Below are 13,587 nucleotides of genomic sequence, written 5' to 3'. Positions count from 1 at the left end.
GCTTCGGAGGGGGAAATCAACTGACACGGTTTTAACCACTCCTATCAGGTTTCTTATGTCTTTAAATTTCTTGCCATATACAAGTGAGCATGTCCAGAAGACAGAGGAGGAGGTCACATAATTGGGCTGCCTCATAGAGAGACTGTGGTTCCTGGACCAGGATTATGGCTATGAAGATAGAAGAAGTAGAGAGGTTCTAGGAAGGCATGGAATGTGCTGACCTAGGGGTTCTGAAGACAGATAGAAAGGAAGGTCCGGTATATTGGAATGTCTTTTCTACCATAGCCCAGATTAGATTCTCTCTCTCTCTCTCTCTCTCTCTCTCTCTCTCTCTCTCTCTCTCTCTCTCTCTCCCTCCCTCCCTCCCTCCCTCCCTCCCTCTCTTCCTCCCTCCTTCCCACCCTCTTACCTGTCTTACCTGTCAGCTTGTCTGTTGCTATGCTGTTAGAAGCTATGTCCCCAGTATTTCAAATACCATCATTGTCGCTAAAGTGGACGGGTCTCAGCAGAGCTTCTAGACCAAGACCAGACTGCAAAGAAGAAATAGAGTGTCCGCTTATGAGGAGATAGCCACTGAAACCATCCTGACTAGTGGCAGAACACTGTCAGAGACAGTGCCAGAAGTTGAACCACTCAGGTTGGAAGGCATTCGGAATATGACTGGGAGAGAGCTGCCATCTCAATGTGGAGCTGGCTCTAGTGACATGGAAGGAGTAAACATTCTGAACCTTCATGTACTGATGGGGCATGACCCGTGTAGAAGGAAGAGCTGTAAACACCTATTAGAAAGCTATCCATTTGGAAAGTAGGAAGTATGAATCTAGGAAAATTGGAAATTGTCAAAAATGAAATGGACCACATAAACATCAATACCCTAGGCTTGAGTGAGCTAAATAGATTGGAATAGACCACTTTGAATCTGTCCATATTATGCTTTACTATGCCAGGAATAAGGATTCAAAAGGAATGGTGTCATATTCATTTTCCAAAAGGAAATTTCAAAATCTATCTTGAAGTAAAATGCTTTCTGTGACAGGATTATATTTATATTCACACAAGGAAATCCAGTCAATACAACTAGTATTCAAATTTACACACCAACCACTAAGACTAGTGATGAAGAAATTAAAGAATTCTACTAAAGTCTTTAGTCTAATATTGGTCAAACATGCAATCAAGGTATATGGCTAATTATAGGTGATTGTGATGCAAAAGTTGGAAACAGAAAGAAACAGAAGTTGGAAATGAAGGTCCTGTTGCTTGAAATGAAGCTGCAAATGACATGATAGAATTTTGCAGACCAATAGTTTATTGAATCTCAAATACTTTTTCTCAACAACACAAATGACAACTATACACCTGGGCTTCTTCGGATGAAATACACAGAAATCAAATGAACTGTATCTGTGCTGAGACAATTGAGAAGCTCAATAGCTTTGTTCAAAACAAGACCAGAGGCTGGCTGTGGAACAGACTGCCAATTGTTCCTTGTATGTTCAAGTTGAAGTTGAGGAAAACAGAAGCAAGTTCATGAAAGCCAAAATAAACATTTGGATAAATTCTACCTGAATTTTGAGAATATTTCAAGAATGGATTTGACTAATGTAAGAAGACCTGTGGGATGCCATCAAAATATTATATATGAAAAACAAAGATCATTAAAAAGACAAGAAAGAAAGAAGTCGCAGAAGAGACTCTCAAACTTGCTCTTGATCATTGAGTAGCTAAAGCAAATGGAAGAAATGATGACATCAAAGAGCTGGATGGAGAATTTCAAAGGGCAGCTTGAGAAACCAAACTAAAGTAGTATTGTGATGAAATGTGCAAGGGCTTGGGGTTCGGAAACCGAAAAAGAATCACACATTCAGCATATGTCGATCTGTAAGAACTGAAGAAAACATTCCACTCCCAATCTGCAATATTAGAAGATTCCATTGGTAAAATAATGAATAACACAGGAGGTATCAATAGAAGATGGAAGAAATACAGAGTCATTATATCAAAAAGTACTAGTCAACATTCAACCATTTCAAGAGGTAGTACGTGATAAAGAACCAATGGTACTGAAGGAGAAAGTCCACATTGCGCTAAAGAAACTAGTGAAAAATAAGGCTTCCGCTAGTGATGGAATACCAATTGAGATGTTTCAACATGCTGACCAAGCACTAGAGCCACTCACTAGTCTATGTCAAGAAATTTGGAAGATGACTATATGGCCAACCAAATGGACAAGATTTATATCCATTCCAACCTGTGTCCGTCAGTTTGTTGCACTGTGGTGGCTGTGTGTTGCTATGATGCCAGAAGCTACATCACTGGCATTTCAAATGCCAGCAAGGTCTCCCAAAGTGAACATGTCCCAGTAGAGCGTCCAGACTGAGAACAGACAGCGAAGAAGGTCTCAGCTCCCCACTTCGGAGAAGGAGCCCCTGAAAACATTGTGCATGGCTTCAAAACATTGTGAGAGACCTAATGAGTAGAAGCAGAGAATCACCAGAGACAGTGCCAGACGATGGGTGCCTTGGGTGAGAAAGCACTCAACATGCGGCGTAGAGGGAGTTGATTTCTCAGAGTGGTCTTATCTATGATGACATGAGTGGGGTAAAGCCTGTGGGAGTGGACTCTTCGGGATCTTCATTTGCTGATGGGGCAGAACTCAAGGTATGGACCAACAGCTGAAAAAGCTTGCTGATAAGCTGAACTTGGAATGTGTGAATTTTGAATCAAGGAAAATTGGAAGTCTTCAGAAATGGAATGGAACACATAAAGATGGCTATCATAGGCAGTAGTAAGCCGAAGTGGACTGGCATTGGTCATTTTAAATAAGAAAAGAATGATTTACTATCCGGGGAATAACACAAACAAGAGGAGTGGTTTGACATCCATTGTCTAAAAGGACATTACATAATCCACCATGAAGTACATTGCTGTCTGTGAAACAGTAGTCAAGAAATCAAATGGCGCATTGCATTGGGTAGTTTTGTGGCACCAGACCTCTTCAAAGAATGACAAGGATGCCAGTTGGAGGGCGAAGGTGGGCCTGACTTAAACCATGGTGTCTTCAATTGACTTGTATGCATGTGAAAGTTGGACCTTGAATAAGGAAGCCTCAGGAAGAGCCGGTGATTGGCATTATGGTGCTGGCAAAGAAGATAGAAAACACCATTGTCTACCCAAAGAACAAACCGATGTCTTAGAAAAGCTACAGTCAAAATTCTCTTCGAGGCAAGGATGCTGACACTTCATCTCAAGCCTTTTGACATTCAGGAGAGAGCAGTCCCTGGAGAAGGACATCCGAGAGGCAGTGAAAAAGAGGACGGCTCTAAGAAGATGGATTGGCACAATCCCTGCAACAATAGCTCAAACGTAAGGACGGTGTTTTGTTATGTTGCACACAGGATCAATGTGAGTTGGAACCACTCAACGGTATTTGACAACATTAAAGAACTGGGCCATGGTATATTTAATCAGGGTAATTAAAATCGCACGAAAAAAATGAGTGTCTGGGAAAATAAGAGTGTTCACCTCCCACTAGGCAAGGGAATGTCTATAGCACTAACCACGTCACTCTCCTCCAAGTGCAGAATACTTTCGTAAAGAACTAGCTTAGCACTAGACAGACCCTGTTAGACATCAAAGCCGAAAAGATTTCACTGATGAACTAATTTCCTGAAATGAAATGAGGCAGCACAGCACCTTAAGAGAAGATGCAAGAATGCCCTCCTGTGTAAGAGAAAACCTCCCTGCCACAGAATTGATTCCAACACATCACAGCCATAAATGGGATTGCTGAGGCTGTGAATCTTCACAGGAGTAGAGCGCCTCATCGTTCCCACTGAGGCAGCATGCATTTTGAATGCCCGCCTTAAGCTGAACAATCTGAAGATGATAAAAGTAGTCAGTTGCTATTTGGTAAAGCAAACAAAGAAGGCTGGTTTCACATCAAGAGAGAAGGGTAGAGGAAGGGAGGAAATTTTACAGGGAGTTGTGAAGTCACAAAGCTTTCAGCATCATTTCTAGCCAAATAGCATTTTCTCATCTCTGGATACAACTTGCCTAAGGCAGCATTTCTAAAGCACACAACTTACACATTTTGATGGGGGTAGGGGTGTCTTAGGATTAAACATACACTAGGTCAACTAGGGTTAAAGTCCTTGAAATGAAAAACTGATTCCTTTGGAAGCACACAAACCTAAGTGAGCACGAGGTGTTGAAGGGACCAGGTAGCAGACACCAAAGAACAAAATCCATTATTGTGGGATCACCTTCCTCACATAAATGCTGAAGACGAATGTGTGCATAAGTAAGTGTGGTGAAGAAGGCTGATGGTGCCTGGCTATTGAGAGATATAGCGTCTGGGAACGTAAAGGCTTGAAAATAAACTAGTGGCCATCTAGCCCAGAAGCAACAAAGCCCACATGGAAGCAGCACACCAACATGTGTGATCATGAAGGGCCGAGGGGACCAGGTTTCAAGCAACAAAGGCGGTGGAAAAATCATAGCACCGTGAATGAGGGGAGTTCATGATGGGGACCCAATGCCCATCTGTAGACAGCTGGGTATCCCTTGCAGAGGGGTAGTGGGGATGAGATGAGTCACTCAGGGTTCAGAGTAGCAACAATGAAACTCAAAACCTTCCTCTAGTTCTTGAACGCTTCCCCCCACAATTATCATGATATCAATTCTGCCTTGCGGACCTGGTTAGACCAGAGGATGCACAGCGGTGCAGTTGGGATCTGAAAACACAGGGAATCTAGGACAGATGAACCCCTCAGGACCAGCAGTGAGAGTGGTGACACTGGGAGGGAAGAGGGTGTTGAAAGGGGGAACCGGTCTTGGGGTTCCATGTGTAACCTCCTCTCTGGGGGATGGGCAACAGGAAAGTGGATGAGGGGAGACACCGGGCAGTGTAAGATAGGATAGAGTAATCATTTATAAGTTATTAAGAGTTCGTGAGAGAGGGAGAGTGGAGGAGGGAGGGGGAGGGGAAAAAGGAAAATGAGCTGATTTCAGGAACCCAAGTAGAAGGCGAGTTTTGAGAATGACGAGGGCAATGAATGTATAAGGGTGCTTTACTCAATGGATGTATGTATGGATTGTGATAAGAGTTGTATGAGCCTCAATAAAATGATCTATTAAAAAAAAAAGAATAGAAGGGAGAACAGCCCTAATCAGAGAACAGTGTTTGCCTGACTAAGAGGAATGGGATTATTCAGCCATGTCCCTGGTGATTCAGAGCCAGCTCAACAAATCTTCAGGCAGGTTAGAAATTCCGATTCTTTTCTTCTTTGTTATTTGAACAGTAACACCTTGACAAGAAAAAGGCTGACTGACTTGAAATGGAATGAAAATCTTAATTTAAAATGGAGTTTGATTTAGGCCTGAAGTCACCCTGTTCAAACCTACTAGCACCTCCAGTTTTGTACAATTTACTCCCACAGAAGTGGAGGTGGCATGGGACTTGTGTTCTAAGAGCGGGGAGCAGATAATAAGCAGCAAAGCATTCACGTAAACTTAATAACGCAATAACCAAAACCAAACTCACTGCCGACTCACGACAACCCTGTAGGACAGAGTAGAATTGTTCCTGTGAGTTTCTGAGTCTGTAATTCTTTACAGAAGCAAGTAGTCCCATTTTCCTCCCTCGGAGCAGTAGGTGGTTTCCAACTGCTGACCCTTTGGTTTGCAGCCCAATGCATAACCACTGTGCTCCAGACGCTGATCAACTCGGGGTAAAACGAAGAAAGGCCAAGCGAGTGGGGCATGTGGACTAGATACAGCCTTCAAGAATGTAGCCTAGGCGGCCCCCATGGAGCAGGGGGCATTTCGGGAAAGAGTTTGAAAAGGTAAGGAAGTTAACCATGCAGAAATCTCACCCGAGGAATTACCCAAGAGCCAGAAGAAACATTCAAATCACATAGCAGGGTGACTAAACACAAAATAAGCGCCCCCCCCCAATCAAAGGTCCAAGATCGTAAAGAAGAGTTATTGATTATCCTTATGAAAAGGCAGAGATCAAATATGAGCTGAAATATCTTGGAAAAGAAATGGAAGAAAGGAATGGCATCATTACAGAGGTGAATGCTCTAAGAATTGATAAACATGAATAAGCCTAAGTGGAAACCCCATTGGGGACCCAGAAAATCCATTCCAGAGGGTCAGTCAAATAAACACGGGAAAAAGAAGAAAGTTGTAAAAGTGGATACAGAAGCTGGCCCTTCCCTGCAGTGACAGGGAACAGCATGACTTTGAGCAGGTCTCACACAAGGTCATATTGAAATGGGGCGGCAGCAGTGACCAGGTTCAACACCTTCACCAGCAGTGATCACCATTAACTGCACGTCACCATTAACACAAACCTATTGACAGAAACCATCTGCTTGCATTACCTGGCCCCCGGCCAGAGGATATCCCTGGTACTTGGTGGAAGGTCGGTATGCTACATTATCAATAAAGCAGGGAGGCTTCGTAGCAAGGGAACACTGACAGGGGCATGCCACTTTTCATCCATTTACCTGGGATTTCCCTATCTCAGTCTGGGTACCAAGCTAATAGAGTTTTCAGCGTGGTTGTCAGAAAGAAGGGGTTTATTTTAAAATGAGAAGTGACTTCTTTGTAAGGGCATCCAATCAGGTTGCAGCCAAGACGTGCAAGCCGCTGGGCTGAGAATGCACAGGCCACCACAGTCTTCCTCAACCGGCCACAGTGAGCTGAACAAAGACGCTGATCACAGAGCACGGGGGCCAAAGAAGAACCGCCGTGCTGCCCTTACCCCAGATTCTGAATCACTGTGGGCAGTGGCTCCTGGGTGCTGCTCCACATATTTTATGGACAACATTATTTGCTGTGGAAGATCTTAGAGCTCCATTAGGAGAAAAGTAATCCCTTAGGTCTGAGGCTTCAAGAAAATATGAGTTGTCAGTTTATTTTCATTGTTTCCAATTAAGAATATTAGATCTACTAATGCAGTTCACTGAAATAATATGCCATTTTAAAAAGGCAGCTAGGTCAAAAGGAGACAGTCCACTTTTTTGGTTCATAGATCCATCAACAGGGTCTCGGCTGGCAGAAACATGGCCTTGGCTACATGCTACAGGGGAAAATGAGTTGCTGGGTGGTACACAAGGCTAGAGGCTGGAGTCTGCCCAGAAGTGTCCCCATAGAAAGGCCTGTCATTCCGCTTCCCAACAAATCAGCCATGGGAAGCCCCATCCCACAAAACTCTCCTCTGACACATATGAGCTCACTATGAGTTGGAATCAACTGGTCTTAGGGAAACAACTGTGTGTGTGTGTGTGTGTAAATATATGTGTAATTAACTGTTAGTTGAAGTTTTAAAATATAAAACACATACATCTTAAAATGTGTCATAAAACCAAGCAGTTAATGATTTAAAAAATGGGTATAGAGAGGGCAACAGAAGTGTCAGACGGACTAAGGGGGTCTGACATAGACACACCAGTAGTGCTCCTGAGGAGGTGAGCACAGTATCAGAGCACAGTAACTTCTGGAGGGCTCTACTCTGTCCCCTATAGTGGGCCAGATATTCTGTTCAGACAGCCTGTCAAGGATATGGATTGAATATTAGAATCCAGGACTCAGAGTGACCCCAGAGGACAGTCTATAAGTTTCTGAGATTGTTACTCCTCATGGGAGTAGATAGCTTCATCTTTTGCCTTTGGGGTGGATGCTGGTTTAAAACTGCTGGCCTTGTGATGAGCATTCTAGCAGTTTCTATGAGTCTGAATTGACTCAATGGCAATGAGTTTGTTTTTGTTGTATTATGAGTAACCAACTATGCCAGGTTGGGTCTTCTAGAGCCACAAAAGCAGCCACGCTTGTGTGTGTACATAAAATGAACTCTATAGAGAGAAATGGCTGACGCGGTTGTAAGAGTAACTAAGTCCAGTGTGGTTCAAGCCGGGCTTCACCTGATGCCCATAGCTGTGGAAGCTAGTGAACAGGAAGCAGGATGATGAAGCAGGGCAGGGGGAGGGGGATTGAGAGTGGGGAGCACAGGCTGGTGGAATGGTGGATGCAGAGGTCAATGAATCCGAGATCAATGAACCTGAAGTCAGGCAAATGATTCCACCGATGGTAGTCAGCCAACAGATCTTGGGATAGGCAGGTGCTGCAACAGGAAATCTATGATGTAGACATGGGATCGAGCTCCAGTAGAAAGTCCAGAAGGGATCTTTGGGAGCAGTCGGGCTTGAGATAGGCTGTTTGGCTCTCCGACCCATCTCTTTATTTAAAGGGGCATCTGCATCCCCACCGATGATATTAGTGAAGTTTACCCTAATGAAGGTGGATTTAAATTCCCTGGGTACTACAGGATGAGCTAGGGTCTATGATGACATGTATGAGGCACTGTGTACAGCCCCGTGCCATCATTGCTGTGGAGAATTGTATGAGGAGAGGAAGGAGAGCAACAATAGAGTTTGCTAGACCAGAGACAGAGGCGAGAATGGTTTCTTCTGTTAAATGAGTGAGGCTAGAGAATCTTCGAGAGCCAGACCTCCTCTCTTCATGAAACTTGCCAGCCAGCCTGCACAGATATTGATTGCCCCAGAGACTGAGAACACATTCTCCCCAAACTCCCACAACTGACGCCCTTTAGTGGACACAGAGCAGTACTGGAGCGGAATCCCCAGAATCCTTCACTCCCCATGTTGTCATGGTTCGGTGCCATTGAGTTGGTCCCAGCCTATAGTGACTCTGTGCACAACAGAAAGAAACACCTCCGTTCTTGCACCATCGATCTTCACAATCGTTCCTATGTGTGAGCCCACAGTTGTAGCCCCTGTGCCAATCCATCTTGGAAAGAGCCTTCCTCTTTTTTGCTGCCCTCCCACTTCACCAGCCCGATGGCCTTTTCCAGGGACTCATCTCTCCTGAGAACATGTTCAAAGTACATGAGACAACGTCTCGTCACCCTTGCCTCGCTGCAGCACTCCGGCGGTGTTTCTTCCAAGACAGCTGTGCTCGTTCTTTTGGCTCCCATGCGTGGTACTTTCATTGTTCTCCTCCTGCACCGTCACTCAAAGGCATGGATGCTTCTTTCGTTCTTTATTCCATGTCCACTTGGGGAACCATTAACTATTCCCTTTGCACATATGCCCAGAGAAACCATCCTTCAGATGGCACGACCTTCCGGTCCATGGCTTCCTTCCTGGGACCACCGTACAATTCCCCAGCATTGCCTTTGTCTCCGACCTGAGCAATTCTTTCTCGGCGCAAACCACAAGAACCTGAGCCCAGTGACAAGTTGAGAATGACTTGTCCTGAGAACAGGGCCCAACACCATGATAGAAGGGGCATTTAAACCCAGGGTGGGTCTGACTGAGCTGGAATCAACTCCACAGCAATGGGTGTCTGAGTCTGGGTCTTGGATTAGAGTTTTAAATCTGAGCTCTTTGGTGTATGTGCCAACACAGCATCCCGAAAGTGAATCTACCTCCATATGAAGACGGTGATGCCACGATGTGATTCCAATGCCATGTCGAATTTTAAAGCTGCCCTTTTAATGGCAACTTCTAGAACCTTTGTACGAACCCAATAGTAACCCCTACAGGAAAGGCTTCCTTTACAGCCAAACAGATGCAGGACACATCGCCTATACGCAGAGGTCATAATCTTCTTCACAAAGGAAGAGAGATGCCTGAGAAAGCAGCTTTAATCAGAGCTTCCCAGAAAATGCTGTTCTATTATCCTGTGGCGATCCTACAATAACTGGAAAGCATGTACGCTGGCAATGACACATCCTTAACCAATCACCTAATCCGACATATATGAGGAGTTCCAAAAAGGTGGTCAGGGAAATAGCATCATCCTTTAATACCATTTTTATGAACTTTTAACCCCCCCAACCATATGTCACCAACCGCCCCCCCAATTCAAACGAAACTCACTGCCATGAAGGCAGTTCTGACTCACAGTGGCCGTATAAGACATGAGAGAACTGGCCCATGAGTTTCTGAGACTATGACTATTGGCGTAGAAAGCCCTGTCTTTCTCCCAGGAAGTAGCTGGTAGTTTGGAACTGCTGACCTTGAAGTATGTAGCTCATACCCATTAAGCCACCTGGGCTCCTTGTTACCCATCATTCCCCACTAAATCCCTGCTTTACGGTATCCTGACGTCAGTGTCCCTGTGTGTCTTTTGAGGCTGTCATGATGCGGTAGCTTAAGGCACTGCTACTTCTATGTCATCATGCTTGGTAAAGCAGAGGAGCAGTGGGAAAGAGAAAGAATCTCAATAAGATAGATTGATGTGGGGGCTGCAAAAATGACCTTCAACACAAGAATCACTGGGAGGCGGACACAAGGACTGGAGGCATTCCGGTGTGCCTGGGGTCATTTTGAGTCAGAACTGCCTGGACGGCCCCTGACAACTCACAGCAGCTAGCAGGTCATCCTAAGTCCTCGTCTGCCTCGAAAGTACCCCGTGCTTAGTCTCTTCTGCCTTCTCTCCCATGGCGTGTGACTCGATGCTTCGGAATTGCCTGACGGGGAAGCTGTCTTCATTGTGAGCAGTCGGCTTCATCAACATCTGTGCACTTGGCTCTTTTCCCGAGGCTGGCCCGTCTCTGGACGTTCAGAAAATTACATTGACTTTGCTTTTGAAAGTGTGCACTTTCACGTTGTGAGGGTTTGGAGTCTGGTTTCGAATTTGATGTTCTTCTTGAATGTGCTACCTACCTCCTAGTGCCACTGTTTAAAGATATATATCGTCTGTGTAAGGCAGCACACCTGAATGAATGGCTGTAATTACTGCAGTTCTTCTCAGAAGGGTGACCCCCGAGGGTTCTGAGCTTTACTGGGAGTGGAAGGCAGGATGGCATATCTGTGGAATGACCGCAGAGCTGTAGAGACTGGCTGGCATGTGTTTCATAGACAGAAAGATGAGGCTTCTACTAAGAAGAGCAAGCACATCCATCAAGCAACCTTACTCGCCAAGGCAAAGCCTACTTACAGGATGACCTCTGGAGCCCCTATCAGACCACAGGCTGGTCGCCAGTCTGTACCATGAATTCAGGACCCCAGTACAATGAGAGGTGTCAGCAGTCCGAGGGGGCAAGTTCCTGAGACAAAGAGAGAAAATAAGACTGCAATGAAAGGATCCTTTTGAAGACCATTTTGTGTTGGGGGGAAATCAAAGAGGAAAGAGAGGAATGTAAACTGCCTGCCTTTGCTTGAAGCTGGCCTGGAGATATTGACTCGATCAGGTACTGTGGCCAGACAACATCAGAGCGACTGCCAGTGTGGTGAACGGATGTGGAGAGGAAATACCGACTGATTTGACGAATGGAGCACGATGACTGGGAACTAACTTCAGGCCTCTCTCAAAAACCCTGCCATTATTTTTAAAAACAGCCGAAAGAACACTTACCTTTGGTGCTGAGTGCTCTAGGGCCCTGGCTCATTGTCTATAATTCCGACCCGTTGCCATTTGTTAGGTGTCACCCAGTTGATTCTGGTTCATTGCGACGACCGTAGAGACAGAGCAGAACTGCCCTCTAGTTTCCTAAGCTCTGAGCTGTACAAGAGAAGGTCGCCAGGTCTTTTCGCTCAAGGTTTGAAGTTTGACTTTTCAGTGAGCATTCAATTCTGCTACAGGTTCCTAAGTGACCTCTAACTCTGACCTACATATTCCTATATCACCGTGTAGGTGTTGTTGAATCCCACTCTGTCAGCAAGGTCAAGAGAAAGGACTACATTCGAACCCCAAGGGCATCTTCAGAAGAGTAGCCGTTGTGAAGAGGATGGAGCAGGAAGAGAGGGAAATAGGAGATGGGGAGATGGCATCAACACATCTGTACTTATGTTGCCATCATTTTCAAAATATTTTCTTTCTATTTGAGCCTTTGGTATCAGCTCTTCTCCCCACCTCCCACCGTGTGACCCCTTGATAAGTTATAAATTATTGATAAGTTATAAATTATTATTATTTTCATCTTACACCACCCGGTGTGGAACCTAGCATTCTTGTACCACTCCCTGAACCTACCTGCAGGTCTCAGACAGCCTGCCACATTCCCCATCCAACCAACCTTTTTTCTATGTTGGAGTGGGGCTTCCCTGCTGAGACCTTACTGGGACTTATAATGTAGCATCTTCTGAGACAGGCTACTGGCTAATGAGGTGTCCATGCTGGTGCCATCGTCCCATGGGAGGTTAACAACCAGTCTAGAACACTGGGCTGGGTTCTGAGATCACCACCTTCGCCCATGCTCTGGAAGTACCCAGTAAGGTTGCCAGAGGCACCAATGAAATCCCAAGTGGTGTGTAGCGGACGGAGACTAGAGACCAAATGGGAACCAGCAATGCCACGCTGAACGTGGCGAATGTCTTCTTCTTCTACAGGTGGGTCATCAGCAGGTGCTGGACAACAGCAGGTACATTTACATCCCTGGGGAAGCTCTGGAGGCTGTTTGCCACATGGTCGGTGTTGCCCTGCAGACTGGCTACCCAATCTACTATCATCAGGTTGCATGTGGGTCCTGGCTTGGTCTATGGAGATGGATGACATCTTTCCACTTGCTGAAAAGGTCAAGGTCTTCTTGGATGATACATCTGCCTCACCACCTCCCTGGTGCACCTTCTACTGTTTTGGCCTCAGCCACAGCTGGGACAAAGGAAGCATCTGAGGAGTCAATTGAGAATATGAGATTTAATTTCTTGACTAAAAAGACCAAAACAAAAACAAAAAAACACCCCGTCAATGTCATGAGTCAAGACTGACGTATAGCAACCATAAATGACAGAGTCGCATTGACCCCGTGAGTTTCTGAGGTTAACTGTTGATGGGAGTAGAAAACCTCGTCTTTCTCCTGTTGTGGCTGGTGGCTTCAAACTGCCAACCTTGTGGATTGCAGCCAACTCCACTATGCCACCGGGGCTCCCGTCTCTGACCAGTCACCCCCAAATAATCAACTCAACCACCTTTATCTGTGGAGGAAGGAAATAAAGGGCAATTTCTCTTTAAAAAGGGAGCCCTGGTATTGTAGTAGGCTATGCATTAAGCTGCTAAACAAGGGCAGTGGTTCAAACCCACCAGTCACCCTGAAAGAGGCAGATCAGGGGGTCTACTTCCATAAAGACTTAAAGGCTTGGAAACCCAACAGGGATCTCCACGCTGTCCTGTGAGGTCACTATGGCTCAGAATCAACTTGATGGCAATGGGTCTTTGATTCTCTTTGAAAAGAAGAGTCTATGAAATTGAGGACGTGGGTTTGGGTTTTGTGTACTTGATGTTTGCTTAATGGAAGTTCACTGGAATTTTCCCATCCTGGGCTTCTACTGCAGATGCCTCACACCTTTTCTTTCTCTTTTTCTTCCTAAAATGTCAAGTTTCTGGTTTGGGGATTTTTTTTTTTTAGCTGTCTGGATTTAAATAAAGGGGGTTAGAGGATAAGTTGACCCGATTATAGGTAACCTGGAGAGAGACTCAGAGATGTCACTTCCTCTCCTTCCCCCCTCCTGGCCCTTGCACTCTGGTTCCCCTCCCCCTCCTCAAAGGCTGCCCTGGGAATTCCCCACAGAGGGAGGGTCAAGCAGGCCAGAGGCTGTCTTCCAGAAATGCGGA

The sequence above is a fragment of the Tenrec ecaudatus genome, chromosome 1 (assembly GCF_050624435.1).
Source record: "Tenrec ecaudatus isolate mTenEca1 chromosome 1, mTenEca1.hap1, whole genome shotgun sequence".
In the NCBI taxonomy this organism is placed as follows: Eukaryota; Metazoa; Chordata; class Mammalia; order Afrosoricida; family Tenrecidae; genus Tenrec; species Tenrec ecaudatus.
Note: the sequence above shows the minus strand (reverse complement) of the source record.